The sequence below is a fragment of the Triturus cristatus genome, chromosome 10 (genome assembly GCF_964204655.1).
Source record: "Triturus cristatus chromosome 10, aTriCri1.1, whole genome shotgun sequence".
NCBI lineage: Eukaryota > Metazoa > Chordata > Amphibia > Caudata > Salamandridae > Triturus > Triturus cristatus.
The window spans coordinates 955,708,353-955,732,193 of NC_140593.1; the positions used below are offsets into that span (position 1 = coordinate 955,708,353).

A 23,841-nucleotide genomic window follows, 5' to 3' on the forward strand; every position below is an offset into this window, starting at 1 on the left:
TTTTTGGTCTCAGCAACGCAGGGAATTTCTCTTCTGCCCACTGCCTCTGCTGGTCACAATATAGTGTGCAGATGAAAGGCTGAGTAACAAGGTTTTTTTTGTTTTGTTTTTGGTCTCAGCAACGAAGGAAAATTCTCTTCTGCACACTGCCTCTGCTGGTCACTCAATATATTCTGCAGATGAAAGGCTGAGGAACGAGGTTCTTTTGGTTTTTGTTTTTGGTCTCAGCAGCACATGGAAACTTGCTTCTGCACACTGCCTCTGCTGGTCATTCTATATATTCTGCAGATGGAAAAGTCCACTGTTAGTCAATTTTTAGAACTTGAATATTTCCAAAGTAATGTAACAACAAAAAACAGATCTTTATAAAGCATTGATAATTAATACTATGGAGTCTGTAATATTGTGAAAATCCACAGATCATTAAGAATTCTAAACTCAATTTTATTTTCCACCTAGCATACTCTCAATCCTATGTCTTATTTGCTACCCCTCTCGAGACAACTCTAGCACCTATATTAGGACGTAGATAAAAAGATCTCATGGCCAGTCGAGTGACAGCATACCCTTCTCACTGAAAATCTTTTAGGTTATGGTACACCACGAGCAAATAAGTTATCTGATAAGTTGAGGTAGGAAGGTTTATGCTACGGTTAGTGGGAATAATAAAAACTATGAATAACAGATTCTAACATCTTCGTTTTTGCACATCCCTATCAGCTAACCTATAGAGAACTCAAGAATATTAGGATCGATCACACCTTCAAACAAATGTAGGAGCCTCAAATAATGCCCTAGTTTCTTTCATCTCAGAATGTGAATCTTCAGTTGGGCATCCTGTCTGGCCTGCTACCCATTTCAATACCATGATAAATATATTCCATTGTATGCTAGGCAATTGATTGTCCCTCATGTCAGATGACATCCTCCTGTAGCTTTATCGTGTTAGGGCACCACTTGACAAAGCGACCAGGGGGACGATTACGAAGGAGGATGAGACCTCAGCAATTACCCTCAATAGATCTATCTAAAATAAACACTGCAAGGCAAGTAGTAGGAGGTGTAATGGCAACGTCCTTTGCACCACTGAAAGCATTGGGCTCCTTTTGAAAGTTGGCTGGAGTTACAAGAACACAAGGTATCCTAAACAGAAATACATCTCTTGTACCAGAGTAACATGCAAAGTGCAGGGAACCACGTTAAATGAGCTTCCCTACATGTGAAACTAAGTCAATCGCTGTAACTTAAGAAAACTCATTCCAGCCTCAAAGAAAGTAATTTCCCCTGAGGAAATACTGCTAGCACAAGTCTCAAAAGAAAGTTTTCTCAGCCTTGCAGACATTTAAAGTGTTTGATAAACTATCATGACACTCATAGCATCATACACATTGCTACAGTCTACACAAATTCAATTTATACTGAAGACCCTACTAAAAGGTACTGAAAACCGTCAGATGCGATGAACTTATTTTAATGACAAGCAAACTGAGTAAATCATAGTTTGACTTACCATATAAATTGAAAACGGAGTAAAGAATGCTGATGGAGTTTTTTTTTATTTCGTCTCAGGAACGCAGTCATTCTCTTCTGCAACACTGCCTGCTGGTCATTCAATATATTCTGCAGATGAAAGGCTGATGAACAAGTTTTTTTTTTTTTTTGGTCTCAGTAATGCACGGAAATTCTCTTCTGCACACTGCCTCTGCTGGTCACTCAATATATTCTGCAGATGAAAGGCTGAGGAACGAGTTTTTTTTTTTGGTCTCAGCAACGCAGGGAAATTCTCTTCTGCAAACTGCCTCAATATATTCTTTAGATGAAAGGCTGAGGAACGGGGTTCTTTTATTTTTTTTTGGTCTCAGCAATGCAGGGAAATTCTCGTCTGCAAACTGCCTCTGCTGGTCACTCAATATATTCTGCAGATGAAAGGCTGAGGAACGTGGTTTTTTGGTCTCAGCAACGAAGGGAAATTCTCTTCTGCCCACTGCCTCTGCTGGTCACAATATAGTGTGCAGATGAAAGGCTGAGTAACAAGGTTTTTTTTGTTTTGTTTTTGATCTCAGCAACGAAGGAAAATTCTCTTCTGCACACTGCTTCTGCTGGTCACTCAATATATTCTGCAGATGAAAGGCTGAGGAACAAGGTTTTTTTTTTTTTTGGTCTCAGGAACGCAGAGTCATTCTCTTCTGCAACACTGCCTGCTGGTCATTCAATATATTCTGCAGATGAAAGGCTGATGAACAAGTTTTTTTTTTTTTTTTGGTCTCAGTAATGCACGGAAATTCTCTTCTGCACACTGCCTCTGCTGGTCACTCAATATATTCTGCAGATGAAAGGCTGAGGAACGAGGTTTTTTTTTTGGGTCTCAGCAACGCAGGGAAATTCTCTTCTGCAAACTGCCTCAATATATTCTGCAGATGAAAGGCTGAGGAACGAGGTTCTTTTTTTTTTTTTTTTGGTCTCAGCAGCACATGGAAACTTGCTTCTGCACACTGCCTCTGCTGGTCATTCTATATATTCTGCAGATGGAAAAGTCCACTGTTAGTCAATTTTTAGAACTTGAATATTTCCAAAGTAATGTAACAACAAAAAACAGATCTTTATAAAGCATTGATAATTAATACTATGGAGTCTGTAATATTGTGAAAATCCACAGATCATTAAGAATTCTAAACTCAATTTTATTTTCCACCTAGCATACTCTCAATCCTAGGTCTTATTTGCTACCCCTCTCGAGACAACTCTAGCACCTATATTAGGACGTAGATAAAAAGATCTCATGGCCAGTCGAGTGACAGCATACCTTTCTCACTGAAAATCTTTTAGGTTATGGTACACCACTAGCAAATAAGTTATCTGATAAGTTGAGGTAGGAAGGTTTATGCTACGGTTAGTGGGAATAATAAAAACTATGAATAACAGATTCTAACATCTTCGTTTTTGCACATCCCTATCAGCTAACCTATAGAGAACTCAAGAATATTGGGATCGATCACACCTTCAAACAAATGTAGGAGCCTCAAATAATGCCCTAGTTTCTTTCATCTCAGAATGTTAATCTTCAGTTGGGCATCCTGTCTGGCCTGCTACCCATTTCAATACCATGATAAATATATTCCATTGTATGCTAGGCAATTGATTGTCCCTCATGTCAGATGACATCCTCCTGTAGCTTTATCGTGTTAGGGCATCACTTGACAAAGCGACCAGGGGGACGATTACGAAGGAGGATGAGACCTCAGCAATTACGCTCAATATATCTATCTAAAATAAACACTGCAAGGCAAGTAGTAGGAGGTGTAATGGCAACGTCCTTTGCACCACTGAAAGCATTGGGCTCCTTTTGAAAGTTGGCTGGAGTTACAAGAACACAAGGTATCCTAAACAGAAATACATCTCTTGTACCAGAGTAACATGCAAAGTGCAGGGAACCACGTTAAATGAGATTCCCTACATGTGAAACTAAGTCAATCGCTCTAACTTATGAAAACTCATTCCAGCCTCAAAGAAAGTAATTTCCCCTGAGGAAATACTGCTAGCACAAGTCTCAAAAGAAAGTTTTCTCAGCCTTGCAGACATTCAAAGTGTTTGATAAACTATCATGACACTCATAGCATCATACACATTGCTACAGTCTACACAAATTCAATTTATACTGAAGACCCTACTAAAAGGTACTGAAAACCGTCAGATGGGATGAACTTATTTTAATGACAAGCAAACTGAGTAAATCATAGTTTGACTTACCATATAAATTGAAAACGGAGTAAAGAATGCTGATGGAGTTTTTTTTTATTTCGTCTCAGGAACGCAGTCATTCTCTTCTGCAACACTGCCTGCTGGTCATTCAAGATATTCTGCAGATGAAAGGCTGATGAACAAGTTTTTGTTTTTTTTTGGTCTCAGTAATGCACGGAAATTCTCTTCTGCACACTGCCTCTGCTGGTCACTCAATATATTCTGCAGATGAAAGGCTGAGGAACGAGGTTTTTTTTTTGGGTCTCAGCAACGCAGGGAAATTCTCTTCTGCAAACTGCCTCAATATATTCTGCAGATGAAAGGCTGAGGAACGAGGTTCTTTTTTTTTTTTTTTGGTCTCAGCAATGCAGGGAAATTCTCGTCTGCAAACTGCCTCTGCTGGTCACTCAATATATTCTGCAGATGAAAGGCTTAGGAACGAGGTTTTTTGGTCTCAGCAACGCAGGGAAATTCTCTTCTGCCCACTGCCTCTGCTGGTCACAATATAGTGTGCAGATGAAAGGCTGAGTAACAAGGTTTTTTTTGTTTTGTTTTTGGTCTCAGCAACGAAGGAAAATTCTCTTCTGCACACTGCCTCTGCTGGTCACTCAATATATTCTGCAGATGAAAGGCTGAGGAACGAGGTTTTTTTTTTTTTGGTCTCAGGAACGCAGAGTCATTCTCTTCTGCAACACTGCCTGCTGGTCATTCAATATATTCTGCAGATGAAAGGCTGATGAAAAAGTTTTTTTTTTTTTTTGGGTCTCAGTAATGCACGGAAATTCTCTTCTGCACACTGCCTCTGCTGGTCACTCAATATATTCTGCAGATGAAAGGCTGAGGAACGAGGTTTTTTTTTGTGGGTCTCAGCAACGCAGGGAAATTCTCTTCTGCAAACTGCCTCAATATATTCTGCAGATGAAAGGCTGAGGAACGAGGTTCTTTTTGTTTTTTTTTGGTCCCAACAATGCAGGGAAATTCTCTTCTGCACACTGCCTCTGCTGGTCACTCAATATATTCTGCAGATGAAAGGCGGAGGAACGAGGTTTTTTGGTCTCAGCAACGCAGGGAAATTCTCTTCTGCCCACTGCCTCTGCTGGTCACAATATAGTGTGCAGATGAAAGGCTGAGTAACAAGGTTTTTTTTGTTTTGTTTTTGGTCTCAGCAACGAACGAAAATTCTCTTCTGCACACTGCCTCTGCTGGTCACTCAATATATTCTGCAGATGAAAGGCTGAGGAACGAGGCTCTTTTGGTTTTTTTTTGGTCTCAGTAATGCACGGAAATTCTCTTCTGCACACTGCCTCTGCTGGTCACTCAATATATTCTGCAGATGAAAGGCTGAGGAACGAGGTTTTTTTTTTTGGGTCTCAGCAAGCAGGGAAATTCTCTTCTGCAAACTGCCTCAATATATTCTGCAGATGAAAGGCTGAGGAACGAGGTTCTTTTTTTTTTTGTTGGTCTCAACAATGCAGGGAAATTCTCTTCTGCACACTGCCTCTGCTGGTCACTCAATATATTCTGCAGATGAAAGGCTGAGGAACGAGGTTCTTTTTTTTTTTTTTTTGGTCTCAGCAACACATGGAAACTTGCTTCTGCACACTGCCTCTGCTGGTCATTCTATATATTCTGCAGATGGAAAAGTCCACTGTTAGTCAATTTTTAGAACTTGAATATTTCCAAAGTAATGTAACAACAAAAAACAGATCTATATAAAGCATTGATAATTAATACTATGGAGTCTGTAATATTGTGAAAATCCACAGATCATTGAGAATTCTAAACTCAATTTTGTTTTCCACCTAGCATACTCTCAATCCTAGGTCTTATTTGCTACCCCTCTCGAGACAACTCTAGCACCTATATTAGGACGTAGATAAAAAGATCTCATGGCCAGTCGAGTGACAGCATACCCTTCTCACTGAAAATCTTTTATGTTATGGTACACCACTAGCAAATAAGTTATCTGATAAGTTGAGGTAGGAAGGTTTATGCTACGGTTAGTGGGAATAATAAAAACTATGAATAACAGATTCTAACATCTTCGTTTTTGCACATCCCTATCAGCTAACCTATAGAGAACTCAAGAATACTAGGATCGATCACACCTTCAAACAAATGTAGGAGCCTCAAATAATGCCCTAGTTTCTTTCATCTCAGAATGTTAATCTTCAGTTTGGCATCCTGTCTGGCCTGCTACCCATTTCAATACCATGATAAATATATTCCATTGTATGCTAGGCAATCGATTGTCCCTCATGTCAGATGACATCCTCCTGTAGCTTTACCATGTTAGGGCACCACTTGACAAAGCGACCAGGGGGACGATTACGAAGGAGGATGAGACCTCAGGAATTACGCTCATTATATCTATCTAAAATAAACACTGCAAGGCAAGTAGTAGGAGGTGTAATGGCAACGTCCTTTGCACCACTGAAAGCATTGGGCTCCTTTTGAAAGTTGGCTGGAGTTACAAGAACACAAGGTATCCTAAACAGAAATACATCTCTAGTACCAGAGTAACATGCAAAGTGCAGGGAACCACGTTAAATGAGCTTCCCTACATGTGAAACTAAGTCAATCGCTCTAACTTAAGAAAACTCATTCCAGCCTCAAAGAAAGTAATTTCCCCTGAGGAAATACTGCTAGCACAAGTCTCAAAAGAAAGTTTTCTTAGCCTTGTAGACATTCAAAGTGTTTGATAAACTATCATGACACTCATAGCGTCATACACATTGCTACAGTCTTCACAAATTCAATTTATACTGAAGACCCTACTAAAAGGTACTGAAAACCGTCAGACGCGATGAACTTCTTTTAATGACAAGCAAACTGAGTAAATCAGAGTTTGACTTGCCATATAAATTGAAAACGGAGTAAAGACTGCTGATGGAGTTTTTTTTTATTTCGTCTCAGGAACGCAGTCATTCTCTTCTGCAACACTGCCTGCTGGTCATTCAATATATTCTGCAGATGAAAGGCTGATGAACAAGTTTTTTTTTTTTTTTGGTCTCAGTAATGCACGGAAATTCTCTTCTGCACACTGCCTCTGCTGGTCACTCAATATATTCTGCAGATGAAAGGCTGAGGAACGAGGTTTTTTTTTTGGGTCTCAGCAACGCAGGGAAATTCTCTTCTGCAAACTGCCTCAATATATTCTGCAGATGAAAGGCTGAGGAACGAGGTTCTTTTTTTTTTTTTTTGGTCTCAGCAATGCAGGGAAATTCTCGTCTGCAAACTGCCTCTGCTGGTCACTCAATATATTCTGCAGATGAAAGGCTGAGGAACGAGGTTTTTTGGTCTCAGCAACGCAGGGAAATTCTCTTCTGCCCACTGCCTCTGCTGGTCACAATATAGTGTGCAGATGAAAGGCTGAGTAACAAGGTTTTTTTTGTTTTGTTTTTGGTCTCAGCAACGAAGGAAAATTCTCTTCTGCACACTGCCTCTGCTGGTCACTCAATATATTCTGCAGATGAAAGGCTGAGGAGCGAGGTTTTTTGGTCTCAGCAACGCAGGGAAATTCTCTTCTGCCCACTGCCTCTGCTGGTCACAATATAGTGTGCAGATGAAAGGCTGAGTAACAAGGTTTTTTTTTTTTTTTTTTTTTGTTTTTGAAAAACCTTTATTGACATTTCAACCAATAACAAGTATGGGCCTACAACCCCCGGGGCCGGCCGCTAAGCAGTCAGAGTAACAGAAATCAATATTTATCACAGGCAGCACCTCGGGGAGCGGAATCTCCATGCTATTAAACTGTCGGCCACTGAACAGCCCAAGTAGGTGACCAGGATACAAAAGGTTTTCATTTTATAATAAGGGAGGATGGAAGGATCAGGTGCCAAACAGTTTCCCAGCACCAAGAAATGGCAGGCAGAATAATAAACGTCAACAATAAAGCAATTTATCTAGTCAATGGCGCTGAAACAGGAAAGTCAGGATGTGGAGGAATATCACGGCCATTTGCGCCTGCAGTCCCCTGCCCTAAAACCCAGAAAACACCACGGAAATTGTGGCACACATGAAAACGCAGCGATTAACAACGAAGGAGTTTTACCATGCTGATCCCAGAAAAGAAGGACAAAGAAGAATAAGAGAAGAAAAAGGAGGCCATGGAAAAAAAGGGTTAAAGACTAAAGGATCCCCTCCCCCAACCCCCCACCCTGCACCTCTGCAGATGAGTACGGCCCCCCCCCCCCAGCAGTGTGCCTGTCGCCCCGGAACCAGACCCGAAATATAGAAGAAACAGAGAAAGAGGAGTAAGAAAAGAAACCCCACCAGACGGGGGGGGTAGAGAGAATATTAATAAACTGGAGGAGGGCCTTCAAAACATGCCCCCGGCTTCTCCCTCCCGCACAGTATGTTTTCCCCCAAAGCAAACAATAAGCAACACAGAATCGACCATGTCAAAGAAGAATGGGGAGCATTATGCGCCTATTACACTACCAGTTATGCCGTGAGAGCACGCAACCCCTGAGCCCGCCCGCCTATTAGATGACCACCTCTGAAGGATCAACCTTATCCTTGGCCACTCTTTGCGAATCTACCCATGCATACCCATCGACCCAGTACCATGTCCAATGTTACAAAGAAGAGGAGCGTCCAAAAAAGAGCAGGAAGCGACACACACAGGCAGGGTGGAAGTCTCTGAATACCAACACAGTCAGCAGTATGGAGAGTCGTCTTTCCCAGTGCTGCCCCAGGATCTGCACTGCACACAAGGTCCAAGAAGGCGAGATCAGCCAGAACAGGCGACCGTTGCTTGAATATTGCCTGGGTCGCCGGAGGCCGCGCACGGGACAAGGCCACCACCCCCCACTCAGGTCCAAGACCTCCGGAACAGACCAGACCCACAGCCTGCCGATCACACGTTAATATACTGTCCGGAGTTTCCAGCTGGTCACTATCCACAGGGCCGGCCACGACACTGTCCTCCTGTGTGCAGTGTAGGAAGTCCCCGTGTACCTGGGGACAGGCAGGCAGCAACTGTTCCGATGCTGATGCCACCCCATCAAGCTTACTCCCCAATACCCAGGCGCCGTGAACCAAGGCGGAATGAAGGGCACCGAGAGCCTCGAGAAGATCACCATACCCCAGCACAGCTCTCGGCGCTCGCTCCGCTACGCTCCTCATAGTCGCACACTTCCAATCGTGCTGCGACCCAGTGTACAGGATGGTAGACTTCGTCCTGTCAAGATGGCCGCCGGGTAAGTCCAACCCAGATTGGGACCAGGACTCAGGGACAAGCGCCGCAGGTTCCATGTCACTGGAATCAGGGTTTCGGGGGCAGGCAAAAAATATATCCGGTATGTGGTCACAGGCAACAGTCATCCCCACCACGGACCTGCGCCCGCGAAAATCCGGGAGCAGGCCGCAAGAATCAAGGCGAGTTACGGGCGGCGGCCGGGCAGCTCACCGGCGAAGGCTGAGGCAATCACCGGGGAATCTTGGATTAGCCACCTCTGGCCTGCACTCGTTCCGCTACGCTTAGTGGTAGGAACGGTCACGGCGAAATGTAGGCCGATATTCGCACCGCTTCGGTTAGTCCGACTCCACCCAGTCACCAAAGGCCGCTGTTGTTTAACTGCCGCCCGGCCATGTTATCCACTCGAGGTCCCGGTTCCAGGGTTGCACAGGCCGCAATCTTCAAACGGACATTTCTCCGGCGATACCGCCGCCAGAAACTTCAGAGTCACACGATCGGTTGCCGCTCTCATTCACCAACACGGGCATATAGCGCAGGCGAAGGATCTCATACAGGATATCTGAGCGGGATGCGGAGGTTCACGGAGCCGGGAGCCTACGCTGCCGTCCCGGTCGCCATCTTGGCTCCTCCTCCAACAAGGTTTTTTTTGTTTTGTTTTTGGTCTCAGCAACGAAGGAAAATTCTCTTCTGCACACTGCCTCTGCTGGTCACTCAATATATTCTGCAGATGAAAGGCTGAGGAACGAGGTTTTTTTTTTTGGGTCTCAGCAACGCAGGGAAATTCTCTTCTGCAACACTGCCTGCTGGTCATTCAATATATTCTGCAGATGAAAGGCTGATGAACAAGTTTTTTTGTTTTTTTTGGTCTCAGTAATGCACGGAAATTCTCTTCTGCACACTGCCTCTGCTGGTCACTCAATATATTCTGCAGATGAAAGGCTGAGGAACGAGGTTTTTTTTTTAGGTCTCAGCAACGCAGGGAAATTCTCTTCTGCAAACTGCCTCAATATATTCTGCAGATGCAAGGCTGAGGAACGAGGTTCTTTTTTTTTTTTTTTGGTCTCAACAATGCAGGGAAATTCTCTTCTGCACACTGCCTCTGCTGGTCACTCAATATATTCTGCAGATGAAAGGCTGAGGAACGAGGTTCTTTTGCTTTTTTTTTTTGGTCTCAGCAACACATGGAAACTTGCTTCTGCACACTGCCTCTGCTGGTCATTCTATATATTCTGAAGATGGAAAAGTCCACTGTTAGTCAATTTTTAGAACTTGAATATTTCCAAAGTAATGTAACAACAAAAAACAGATCTTTATAAAGCATTGATAATTAATACTATGGAGTCTGTAATATTGTGAAAATCCACAGATCATTAAGAATTCTAAACTCAATTTTATTTTCCACCTAGCATACTCTCAATCCTAGGTCTTATTTGCTACCCCTCTCGAGACAACTCTAGCACCTATATTAGGACGTAGATAAAAAGATCTCATGGCCAGTCGAGTGACAGCATACCCTTCTCACTGAAAATCTTTTAGGTTATGGTACACCACTAGCAAATAAGTTATCTGATAAGTTGAGGTAGGAAGGTTTATGCTACGGTTAGTGGGAATAATAAAAACTATGAATAACAGATTCTAACATCTTCGTTTTTGCACATCCCTATCAGCTAACCTATAGAGAACTCAAGAATATTAGGATCGATCACACCTTCAAACAAATGTAGGAGCCTCAAATAATGCCCTAGTTTCTTTCATCTCAGAATGTTAATCTTCAGTTGGGCATCCTGTCTGGCCTGCTACCCATTTCAATACCATGATAAATATATTCCATTGTATGCTAGGCAATTGATTGTCCCTCATGTCAGATGACATCCTCCTGTAGCTTTATCGTTAGGGCACCACTTGACAAAGCGACCAGGGGGACGATTACGAAGGAGGATGAGACCTCAGCAATTACGCTCAATATATCTATGTAAAATAAACACTGCAAGGCAAGTAGTAGGAGGTGTAATGGCAACGTCCTTTGCACCACTGAAAGCATTGGGCTCCTTTTGAAAGTTGGCTGGAGTTACAAGAACACAAGGTATCCTAAACAGAAATACATCTCTTGTACCAGAGTAACATGCAAAGTGCAGGGAACCACGTTAAATGAGCTTCCCTACATGTGAAACTAAGTCAATCGCTCTAACTTATGAAAACTCATTCCAGCCTCAAAGAAAGTAATTTCCCCTGAGGAAATACTGCTAGCACAAGTCTCAAAAGAAAGTTTTCTCAGCCTTGCAGACATTCAAAGTGTTTGATAAACTATCATGACACTCATAGCATCATACACATTGCTACAGTCTACACAAATTCAATTTATACTGAAGACCCTACTAAAAGGTACTGAAAACCGTCAGATGCGATGAACTTATTTTAATGACAAGCAAACTGAGTAAATCATAGTTTGACTTACCATATAAATTGAAAACGGAGTAAAGAATGCTGATGGAGTTTTTTTTTAATTTCGTCTCAGGAACGCAGTCATTCTCTTCTGCAACACTGCCTGCTGGTCATTCAATATATTCTGCAGATGAAAGGCTGATGAACAAGTTTTTTTTTTTTTTTGGTCTCAGTAATGCACGGAAATTCTCTTCTGCACACTGCCTCTGCTGGTCACTCAATATATTCTGCAGATGAAAGGCTGAGGAACGAGGTTTTTTTTTGGGGTCTCAGCAACGCAGGGAAATTCTCTTCTGCAAACTGCCTCAATATATTCTGCAGATGAAAGGCTGAGGAACGAGGTTCTTTTTTTTTTTTTTGGTCTCAGCAATGCAGGGAAATTCTCGTCTGCAAACTGCCTCTGCTGGTCACTCAATATATTCTGCAGATGAAAGGCTGAGGAGCGAGGTTTTTTGGTCTCAGCAACGCAGGGAAATTCTCTTCTGCCCACTGCCTCTGCTGGTCACAATATAGTGTGCAGATGAAAGGCTGAGTAACAAGGTATTTTTTTTTTTTTTTTGTTTTTTTTTTGTTTTTGAAAAACCTTTATTGACATTTCAACCAATAACAAGTATGGGCCTACAACCCCCGGGGCCGGCCGCTAAGCAGTCAGAGTAACAGAAATCAATATTTATCACAGGCAGCACCTCGGGGAGCGGAATCTCCATGCTATTAAACTGTCGGCCACTGAACAGCCCAAGTAGGTGACCAGGATACAAAAGGTTTTCATTTTATAATAAGGGAGGATGGAAGGATCAGGTGCCAAACAGTTTCCCAGCACCAAGAAATGGCAGGCAGAATAATAAACGTCAACAATAAAGCAATTTATCTAGTCAATGGCGCTGAAACAGGAAAGTCAGGATGTGGAGGAATATCACGGCCATTTGCGCCTGCAGTCCCCTGCCCTAAAACCCAGAAAACACCACGGAAATTGTGGCACACATGAAAACGCAGCGATTAACAACGAAGGAGTTTTACCATGCTGATCCCAGAAAAGAAGGACAAAGAAGAATAAGAGAAGAAAAAGGAGGCCATGGAAAAAAAGGGTTAAAGACTAAAGGATCCCCTCCCCCAACCCCCCACCCTGCACCTCTGCAGATGAGTACGGCCCCCCCCCCCCAGCAGTGTGCCTGTCGCCCCGGAACCAGACCCGAAATATAGAAGAAACAGAGAAAGAGGAGTAAGAAAAGAAACCCCACCAGACGGGGGGGGTAGAGAGAATATTAATAAACTGGAGGAGGGCCTTCAAAACATGCCCCCGGCTTCTCCCTCCCGCACAGTATGTTTTCCCCCAAAGCAAACAATAAGCAACACAGAATCGACCATGTCAAAGAAGAATGGGGAGCATTATGCGCCTATTACACTACCAGTTATGCCGTGAGAGCACGCAACCCCTGAGCCCGCCCGCCTATTAGATGACCACCTCTGAAGGATCAACCTTATTATTGGCCACTCTTTGCGAATCTACCCATGCATACCCATCGACCCAGTACCATGTCCAATGTTACAAAGAAGAGGAGCGTCCAAAAAAGAGCAGGAAGCGACACACACAGGCAGGGTGGAAGTCTCTGAATACCAACACAGTCAGCAGTATGGAGAGTCGTCTTTCCCAGTGCTGCCCCAGGATCTGCACTGCACACAAGGTCCAAGAAGGCGAGATCAGCCAGAACAGGCGACCGTTGCTTGAATATTGCCTGGGTCGCCGGAGGCCGCGCACGGGACAAGGCCACCACCCCCCACTCAGGTCCAAGACCTCCGGAACAGACCAGACCCACAGCCTGCCGATCACACGTTAATATACTGTCCGGAGTTTCCAGCTGGTCACTATCCACAGGGCCGGCCACGACACTGTCCTCCTGTGTGCAGTGTAGGAAGTCCCCGTGTACCTGGGGACAGGCAGGCAGCAACTGTTCCGATGCTGATGCCACCCCATCAAGCTTACTCCCCAATACCCAGGCGCCGTGAACCAAGGCGGAATGAAGGGCACCGAGAGCCTCGAGAAGATCACCATACCCCAGCACAGCTCTCGGCGCTCGCTCCGCTACGCTCCTCATAGTCGCACACTTCCAATCGTGCTGCGACCCAGTGTACAGGATGGTAGACTTCGTCCTGTCAAGATGGCCGCCGGGTAAGTCCAACCCAGATTGGGACCAGGACTCCGGGACAAGCGCCGCAGGTTCCATGTCACTGGAATCAGGGTTTCGGGGGCAGGCAAAAAATATATCCGGTATGTGGTCACAGGCAACAGTCATCCCCACCACGGACCTGCGCCCGCGAAAATCCGGGAGCAGGCCGCAAGAATCAAGGCGAGTTACGGGCGGCGGCCGGGCAGCTCACCGGCGAAGGCTGAGGCAATCACCGGGGAATCTTGGATTAGCCACCTCGGGCCTGCACTCGTTCCGCTACGCTTAGTGGTAGGAACGGTCACGGCGAAATGTAGGCCGATATTCGCACCGCTTCGGTTAGTCCGACTCCACCCAGTCACCAAAGGCCGCTGTTGTTTAACTGCCGCCCGGCCATGTTATCCACTCGAGGTCCCGGTTCCAGGGTTGCACAGGCCGCAATCTTCAAACGGACATTTCTCCGGCGATACCGCCGCCAGAAACTTCAGAGTCACACGATCGGTTGCCGCTCTCATTCACCAACACGGGCATATAGCGCAGGCGAAGGATCTCATACAGGATATCTGTGCGGGATGCGGAGGTTCACGGAGCCGGGAGCCTACGCTGCCGTCCCGGTCGCCATCTTGGCTCCTCCTCCAACAAGGTTTTTTTTGTTTTGTTTTTGGTCTCAGCAACGAAAGAAAATTCTCTTCTGCACACTGCCTCTGCTGGTCACTCAATATATTCTGCAGATGAAAGGCTGAGGAACGAGTTTTTTTTTTTTTTTTGGTCTCAGGAACGCAGAGTCATTCTCTTCTGCAACACTGCCTGCTGGTCATTCAATATATTCTGCAGATGAAAGGCTGATGAACAAGTTTTTTTGTTTTTTTTGGTCTCAGTAATGCACGGAAATTCTCTTCTGCACACTGCCTCTGCTGGTCACTCAATATATTCTGCAGATGAAAGGCTGAGGAACGAGGTTTTTTTTTTAGGTCTCAGCAACGCAGGGAAATTCTCTTCTGCAAACTGCCTCAATATATTCTGCAGATGCAAGGCTGAGGAACGAGGTTCTTTTTTTTTTTTTTTGGTCTCAACAATGCAGGGAAATTCTCTTCTGCACACTGCCTCTGCTGGTCACTCAATATATTCTGCAGATGAAAGGCTGAGGAACGAGGTTCTTTTGTTTTGTTTTTTGGTCTCAGCAGCACATGGAAACTTGCTTCTGCACACTGCCTGCTGGTCATTCTATATATTCTGCAGATGAAAGGCTGAGGAACAAGGTTCTTTTTTTTTTTTTGGTCTCAGCAATGCAGGGAAATTCTCGTCTGCAAACTGCCTCTGCTGGTCACTCAATATATTCTGCAGATGAAAGGCTGAGGAACGAGGTTTTTTGGTCTCAGCAACGCAGGGAAATTCTCTTCTGCCCACTGCCTCTGCTGGTCACAATATAGTGTGCAGATGAAAGGCTGAGTAACAAGGTTTTTTTTGTTTTGTTTTTGATCTCAGCAACGAAGGAAAATTCTCTTCTGCAAACTGCCTCTGCTGGTCACTCAATATATTCTGCAGATGAAAGGCTGAGGAACGAGGTTTTTTTTTTTTTTGGTCTCAGGAACGCAGAGTCATTCTCTTCTGCAACACTGCCTGCTGGTCATTCAATATATTCTGCAGATGAAAGGCTGATGAACAAGTTTTTTTTTTTTTTTTTGGTCTCAGTAATGCACGGAAATTCTCTTCTGCACACTGCCTCTGCTGGTCACTCAATATATTCTGCAGATGAAAGGCTGAGGAACGAGGTTTTTTTTTTGGGGTCTCAGCAACGCAGGGAAATTCTCTTCTGCAAACTGCCTCAATATATTCTGCAGATGAAAGGCTGAGGAACGAGGTTCTTTTTTTTTTTTTTGGTCTCAACAATGCAGGGAAATTCTCTTCTGCACACTGCCTCTGCTGGTCACTCAATATATTCTGCAGATGAAAGGCTGATGAACAAGTTTTTTGTTTTTTTTTGGGTCTCAGTAATGCACGGAAATTCTCTTCTGCACACTGCCTCTGCTGGTCACTCAATATATTCTGCAGATGAAATGCTGAGGAACGAGGTTCTTTTGTTTTGTTTTTTGGTATCAGCAGCACATGGAAACTTGCTTCTGCACACTGCCTCTGCTGGTCATTCTATATATTCTGCAGATGGAAAAGTCCACTGTTAGTCAATTTTTAGAACTTGAATATTTCCAAAGTAATGTAACAACAAAAAACAGATCTTTATAAAGCATTGATAATTAATACTATGGAGTCTGTAATATTGTGAAAATCCACAGATCATTAAGAATTCTAAACTCAATTTTATTTTCCACCTAGCATACTCTCAATCCTAGGTCTTATTTGCTACCCCTCTCGAGACAACTCTAGCACCTATATTAGGACGTAGATAAAAAGATCTCATGGCCAGTCGAGTGACAGCATACCCTTCTCACTGAAAATCTTTTAGGTTATGGTACACCACTAGCAAATAAGTTATCTGATAAGTTGAGGTAGGAAGGTTTATGCTACGGTTAGTGGGAATAATAAAAACTATGAATAACAGATTCTAACATCTTCGTTTTTGCACATCCCTATCAGCTAACCTATAGAGAACTCAAGAATATTGGGATCGATCACACCTTCAAACAAATGTAGGAGCCTCAAATAATGCCCTAGTTTCTTTCATCTCAGAATGTTAATCTTCAGTTGGGCATCCTGTCTGGCCTGCTACCCATTTCAATACCATGATAAATATATTCCATTGTATGCTAGGCAATTGATTGTCCCTCATGTCAGATGACATCCTCCTGTAGCTTTATCGTGTTAGGGCATCACTTGACAAAGCGACCAGGGGGACGATTACGAAGGAGGATGAGACCTCAGCAATTACGCTCAATATATCTATCTAAAATAAACACTGCAAGGCAAGTAGTAGGAGGTGTAATGGCAACGTCCTTTGCACCACTGAAAGCATTGGGCTCCTTTTGAAAGTTGGCTGGAGTTACAAGAACACAAGGTATCCTAAACAGAAATACATCTCTTGTTCCAGAGTAACATGCAAAGTGCAGGGAACCACGTTAAATGAGATTCCCTACATGTGAAACTAAGTCAATCGCTCTAACTTATGAAAACTCATTCCAGCCTCAAAGAAAGTAATTTCCCCTGAGGAAATACTGCTAGCACAAGTCTCAAAAGAAAGTTTTCTCAGCCTTGCAGACATTCAAAGTGTTTGATAAACTATCATGACACTCATAGCATCATACACATTGCTACAGTCTACACAAATTCAATTTATACTGAAGACCCTACTAAAAGGTACTGAAAACCGTCAGATGGGATGAACTTATTTTAATGACAAGCAAACTGAGTAAATCATAGTTTGACTTACCATATAAATTGAAAACGGAGTAAAGAATGCTGATGGAGTTTTTTTTTATTTCGTCTCAGGAACGCAGTCATTCTCTTCTGCAACACTGCCTGCTGGTCATTCAATATATTCTGCAGATGAAAGGCTGATGAACAAGTTTTTGTTTTTTTTTGGTCTCAGTAATGCACGGAAATTCTCTTCTGCACACTGCCTCTGCTGGTCACTCAATATATTCTGCAGATGAAAGGCTGAGGAACGAGGTTTTTTTTTTGGGTCTCAGCAACGCAGGGAAATTCTCTTCTGCAAACTGCCTCAATATATTCTGCAGATGAAAGGCTGAGGAACGAGGTTCTTTTTTTTTTTTTTTGGTCTCAGCAATGCAGGGAAATTCTCGTCTGCAAACTGCCTCTGCTGGTCACTCAATATATTCTGCAGATGAAAGGCTTAGGAACGAGGTTTTTTGGTCTCAGCAACGCAGGGAAATTCTCTTCTGCCCACTGCCTCTGCTGGTCACAATATAGTGTGCAGATGAAAGGCTGAGTAACAAGGTTTTTTTTGTTTTGTTTTTGGTCTCAGCAACGAAGGAAAATTCTCTTCTGCACACTGCCTCTGCTGGTCACTCAATATATTCTGCAGATGAAAGGCTGAGGAACGAGGTTTTTTTTTTTTTGGTCTCAGGAACGCAGAGTCATTCTCTTCTGCAACACTGCCTGCTGGTCATTCAATATATTCTGCAGATGAAAGGCTGATGAACAAGTTTTTTTTTTTTTTTGGGTCTCAGTAATGCACGGAAATTCTCTTCTGCACACTGCCTCTGCTGGTCACTCAATATATTCTGCAGATGAAAGGCTGAGGAACGAGGTTTTTTTTTGTGGGTCTCAGCAACGCAGGGAAATTCTCTTCTGCAAACTGCCTCAATATATTCTGCAGATGAAAGGCTGAGGAACGAGGTTCTTTTTTTTTTTTTTTGGTCCCAACAATGCAGGGAAATTCTCTTCTGCACACTGCCTCTGCTGGTCACTCAATATATTCTGCAGATGAAAGGCTGAGGAACGAGGTTTTTTGGTCTCAGCAACGCAGGGAAATTCTCTTCTGCCCACTGCCTCTGCTGGTCACAATATAGTGTGCAGATGAAAGGCTGAGTAACAAGGTTTTTTTTGTTTTGTTTTTGGTCTCAGCAACGAACGAAAATTCTCTTCTGCACACTGCCTCTGCTGGTCACTCAATATATTCTGCAGATGAAAGGCTGAGGAACGAGGCTCTTTTGGTTTTTTTTTGGTCTCAGTAATGCACGGAAATTCTCTTCTGCACACTGCCTCTGCTGGTCACTCAATATATTCTGCAGATGAAAGGCTGAGGAACGAGGTTTTTTTTTTTGGGTCTCAGCAAGCAGGGAAATTCTCTTCTGCAAACTGCCTCAATATATTCTGCAGATGAAAGGCTGAGGAACGAGGTTCTTTTTTTTTTTGTTGGTCTCAACAATGCAGGGAAATTCTCTTCTGCACACTGCCTCTGCTGGTCACTCAATATATTCTGCAGATGAAAGGCTGAGGAACGAGGTTCTTTTTTTTTTTTTTTTGGTCTCAGCAACACATGGAAACTTGCTTCTGCACACTGCCTCTGCTGGTCATTCTATATATTCTGCAGATGGAAAAGTCCACTGTTAGTCAATTTTTAGAACTTGAATATTTCCAAAGTAATCTAACAACAAAAAACAGATCTTTATAAAGCATTGATAATTAATACTATGGAGTCTGTAATATTGTGAAAATCCACAGATCATTAAGAATTCTAAACTCAATTTTATTTTCCACCTAGCATACTCTCAATCCTAGGTCTTATTTGCTACCCCTCTCGAGACAACTCTAGCACCTATATTAGGACGTAGATAAAAAGATCTCATGGCCAGTCGAGTGACAGCATACCCTTCTCACTGAAAATCTTTTAGGTTATGGTACACCACTAGCAAATAAGTTATCTGATAAGTTGAGGTAGGAAGGTTTATGCTACGGTTAGTGGGAATAATAAAAACTATGAATAACAGATTCTAACATCTTCGTTTTTGCACATCCCTATCAGCTAACCTATAGAGAACTCAAGAATATTGGGATCGATCACACCTTCAAACAAATGTAGGAGCCTCAAATAATGCCCTAGTTTCTTTCATCTCAGAATGTTAATCTTCAGTTGGGCATCCTGTCTGGCCTGCTACCCATTTCAATACCATGATAAATATATTCCATTGTATGCTAGGCAATTGATTGTCCCTCATGTCAGATGACATCCTCCTGTAGCTTTATCGTGTTAGGGCACCACTTGACAAAGCGACCAGGGGGACGATTACGAAGGAGGATGAGACCTCAGCAATTACGCTCAATATATCTATCTAAAATAAACACTGCAAGGCAAGTAGTAGGAGGTGTAATGGCAACGTCCTTTGCACCACTGAAAGCATTGGGCTCCTTTTGAAAGTTGGCTGGAGTTACAAGAACACAAGATATCCTAAACAGAAATACATCTCTTGTACCAGAGTAACATGCAAAGTGCAGGGAACCACGTTAAATGAGCTTCCCTACATGTGAAACTAAGTCAATCGCTCTAACTTATGAAAACTCATTCCAGCCTCAAAGAAAGTAATTTCCCCTGAGGAAATACTGCTAGCACAAGTCTCAAAAGAAAGTTTTCTCAGCCTTGCAGACATTCAAAGTGTTGGATAAACTATCATGACACTCATAGCATCATACACATTGCTACAGTCTACACAAATTCAATTTATACTGAAGACCCTACTAAAAGGTACTGAAAACCGTCAGATGCGATGAACTTCTTTTAATGACAAGCAAACTGAGTAAATCATAGTTTCACTTACCATATAAATTGAAAACGGAGTAAAGAATGCTGGAGTTTTTTTTTATTTCGTCTCAGGAACGCAGTCATTCTCTTCTGCAACACTGCCTGCTGGTCATTCAATATATTCTGCAGATGAAAGGCTGATGAACAAGTTTTTTTTTTTTTTTGGTCTCAGTAATGCACGGAAATTCTCTTCTGCACACTGCCTCTGCTGGTCACTCAATATATTCTGCAGATGAAAGGCTGAGGAACGAGGTTTTTTTTTTGGGTCTCAGCAACGCAGGGAAATTCTCTTCTGCAAACTGCCTCAATATATTCTGCAGATGAAAGGCTGAGGAACGAGGTTCTTTTTTTTTTTTTGGGTCTCAGCAATGCAGGGAAATTCTCGTCTGCACACTGCCTCTGCTGGTCACTCAATATATTCTGCAGATGAAAGGCTGAGGAACGAGGTTCTTTTTTTTTTTTTTTGGTCTCAGCAATGCAGGGAAATTCTCGTCTGCAAACTGCCTCTGCTGGTCACTCAATATATTCTGCAGATAAAAGGCTGAGGAACGAGGTTTTTTGGTCTCAGCAACGCAGGGAAATTCTCTTCTGCCCACTGCCTCTGCTGGTCACAATATAGTGTGCAGATGAAAGGCTGAGTAACAAGGTTTTTTTTGTTTTGTTTTTGGTCTCAGCAACAAAGGAAAATTCTCTTCTGCACACTGCCTCTGCTGGTCACTCAATATATTCTGCAGATGAAAGGCTGAGGAACGAGGCTCTTTTGTTTTTTTTTTTGGTCTCAGCAACACATGGAATCTTGCTTCTGCACACTGCCTCTGCTGGTCATTCTATATATTCTGCAGATGGAAAAGTCCACTGTTAGTCAATTTTTAGAACTTGAATATTTCCAAAGTAATGTAACAACAAAAAACAGATCTTTATAAAGCATTGATAATTAAAACTATGGAGTCTGTAATATTGTGAAAATCCACAGATCATTAAGAATTCTAAACTCAATTTTATTTTCCACCTACCATACTCTCAATCCTATGTCTTATTTGCTACCCCTCTCGAGACAACTCTAGCACCTATATTAGGACGTAGATAAAAAGATCTCATGGCCAGTCGAGTGACAGCATACCCTTCTCACTGAAAATCTTTTAGGTTATGGTACACCACTAGCAAATAAGTTATCTGATAAGTTGAGGTAGGAAGGTTTATGCTACGGTTAGTGGGAATAATAAAAACTATGAATAACAGATTCTAACATCTTCGTTTTTGCACATCCCTATCAGCTAACCTATAGAGAACTCAAGAATATTAGGATCGATCACACCTTCAAACAAATGTAGGAGCCTCAAATAATGCCCTAGTTTCTTTCATCTCAGAATGTTAATCTTCAGTTGGGCATCCTGTCTGGCCTGCTACCCATTTCAATACCATGATAAATATATTCCATTGTATGCTAGGCAATTGATTGTCCCTCATGTCAGATGACATCCTCCTGTAGCTTTATCGTGTTAGGGCACCACTTGACAAAGCGACCAGGGGCACGATTACGAAGGAGGATGAGACCTCAGCAATTACGCTCAATATATCTATCTAAAATAAACACTGCAAGGCAAGTAGTAGGAGGTGTAATGGCAACGTCCTTTGCACCACTGAAAGCATTGGGCTCCTTTTGAAAGTTGGCTGGAGTTACAAGAACACAAGGTATCCTAAACAGAAATACATCTCTTGTACCAGAGTAACATGCAAAGTGCAGGGAACCACGTTAAATGAGCTTCCCTACATGTGAAACTAAGTCAATCGCTCTAACTTATGAAAACTCATTCCAGCCTCAAAGAAAGTAATTTCCCCTGAGGAAATACTGCTAGCACAAGTCTCAAAAGAAAGTTTTCTCAGCCTTGCAGACATTCAAAGTGTTTGATAAACTATCATGACACTCATAGCATCATACACATTGCTACAGTCTACACAAATTCAATTTATACTGAAGACCCTACTAAAAGGTACTGAAAACCGTCAGATGCGATGAACTTATTTTAATGACAAGCAAACTGAGTAAATCATAGTTTGACTTACCATATAAATTGAAAACGGAGTAAAGAATGCTGATGGAGTTTTTTTTTAATTTCGTCTCAGGAACGCAGTCATTCTCTTCTGCAACACTGCCTGCTGGTCATTCATATATTCTGCAGATGAAAGGCTGATGAACAAGTTTTTTTTTTTTTTTGGTCTCAGTAATGCACGGAAATTCTCTTCTGCACACTGCCTCTGCTGGTCACTCAATATATTCTGCAGATGAAAGGCTGAGGAACGAGGTTTTTTTTTGGGTCTCAGCAACGCAGGTAAATTCTCTTCTGCAAACTGCCTCAATATATTCTGCAGATGAAAGGCTGAGGAACGAGGTTCTTTTTTTTTTTTTTGGTCTCAGCAATGCAGGGAAATTCTCGTCTGCAAACTGCCTCAGCTGGTCACTCAATATATTCTGCAGATGAAAGGCTGAGGAGCGAGGTTTTTTGGTCTCAGCAACGCAGGGAAATTCTCTTCTGCCCACTGCCTCTGCTGGTCACAATATAGTGTGCAGATGAAAGGCTGAGTAACAAGGTTTTTTTTGTTTTGTTTTTGGTCTCAGCAACGAAGGAAAATTCTCTTCTGCACACTGCCTCTGCTGGTCACTCAATATATTCTGCAGATGAAAGGCTGAGGAACGAGTTTTTTTTTTTTTTTTGGTCTCAGGAACGCAGAGTCATTCTCTTCTGCAACACTGCCTGCTGGTCATTCAATATATTCTGCAGATGAAAGGCTGATGAACAAGTTTTTTTGTTTTTTTTGGTCTCAGTAATGCACGGAAATTCTCTTCTGCACACTGCCTCTGCTGGTCACTCAATATATTCTGCAGATGAAAGGCTGAGGAACGAGGTTTTTTTTTTTAGGTCTCAGCAACGCAGGGAAATTCTCTTCTGCAAACTGCCTCAATATATTCTGCAGATGCAAGGCTGAGGAACGAGGTTCTTTTTTTTTTTTGGTCTCAACAATGCAGGGAAATTCTCTTCTGCACACTGCCTCTGCTGGTCACTCAATATATTCTGCAGATGAAAGGCTGAGGAACGAGGTTCTTTTTTTTTTTTTTTTGGTCTCAGCAACACATGGAAACTTGCTTCTGCACACTGCCTCTGCTGGTCATTCTATATATTCTGAAGATGGAAAAGTCCACTGTTAGTCAATTTTTAGAACTTGAATATTTCCAAAGTAATGTAACAACAAAAAACAGATCTTTATAAAGCATTGATAATTAATACTATGGAGTCTGTAATATTGTGAAAATCCACAGATCATTAAGAATTCTAAACTCAATTTTATTTTCCACCTAGCATACTCTCAATCCTAGGTCTTATTTGCTACCCCTCTCGAGACAACTCTAGCACCTATATTAGGACGTAGATAAAAAGATCTCATGGCCAGTCAAGTGACAGCATACCCTTCTCACTGAAAATCTTTTAGGTTATGGTACACCACTAGCAAATAAGTTATCTGATAAGTTGAGGTAGGAAGGTTTATGCTACGGTTAGTGGGAATAATAAAAACTATGAATAACAGATTCTAACATCTTCGTTTTTGCACATCCCTATCAGCTAACCTATAGAGAACTCAAGAATATTAGGATCGATCACACCTTCAAACAAATGTAGGAGCCTCAAATAATGCCCTAGTTTCTTTCATCTCAGAATGTTAATCTTCAGTTGGGCATCCTGTCTGGCCTGCTACCCATTTCAATACCATGATAAATATATTCCATTGTATGCTAGGCAATTGATTGTCCCTCATGTCAGATGACATCCTCCTGTAGCTTTATCGTGTTAGGGCACCACTTGACAAAGCGACCAGGGGGACGATTACGAAGGAGGATGAGACCTCAGCAATTACGCTCAATATATCTATCTAAAATAAACACTGCAAGGCAAGTAGTAGGAGGTGTAATGGCAACGTCCTTTGCACCACTGAAAGCATTGGGCTCCTTTTGAAAGTTGGCTGGAGTTACAAGAACACAAGGTATCCTAAACAGAAATACATCTCTTGTACCAGAGTAACATGCAAAG

The 23,841-nt window shown here is 42.5% G+C and overlaps 1 long non-coding RNA gene across 1 annotated transcript; it reads right to left on the reverse strand.

Moving 5' to 3' along the window:
• Positions 1-17,576: 17,576 nt before the first annotated feature.
• Positions 17,577-22,507, reverse strand: LOC146796319 (uncharacterized). The gene is made up of 3 exons (XR_014969602.1): positions 21,824-22,507; positions 19,776-20,595; positions 17,577-18,547 (listed from the first exon to the last, which is right to left on the reverse strand). It is a non-coding gene; the product is annotated as an uncharacterized LOC146796319 (long non-coding RNA).
• Positions 22,508-23,841: the final 1,334 nt, after the last annotated feature.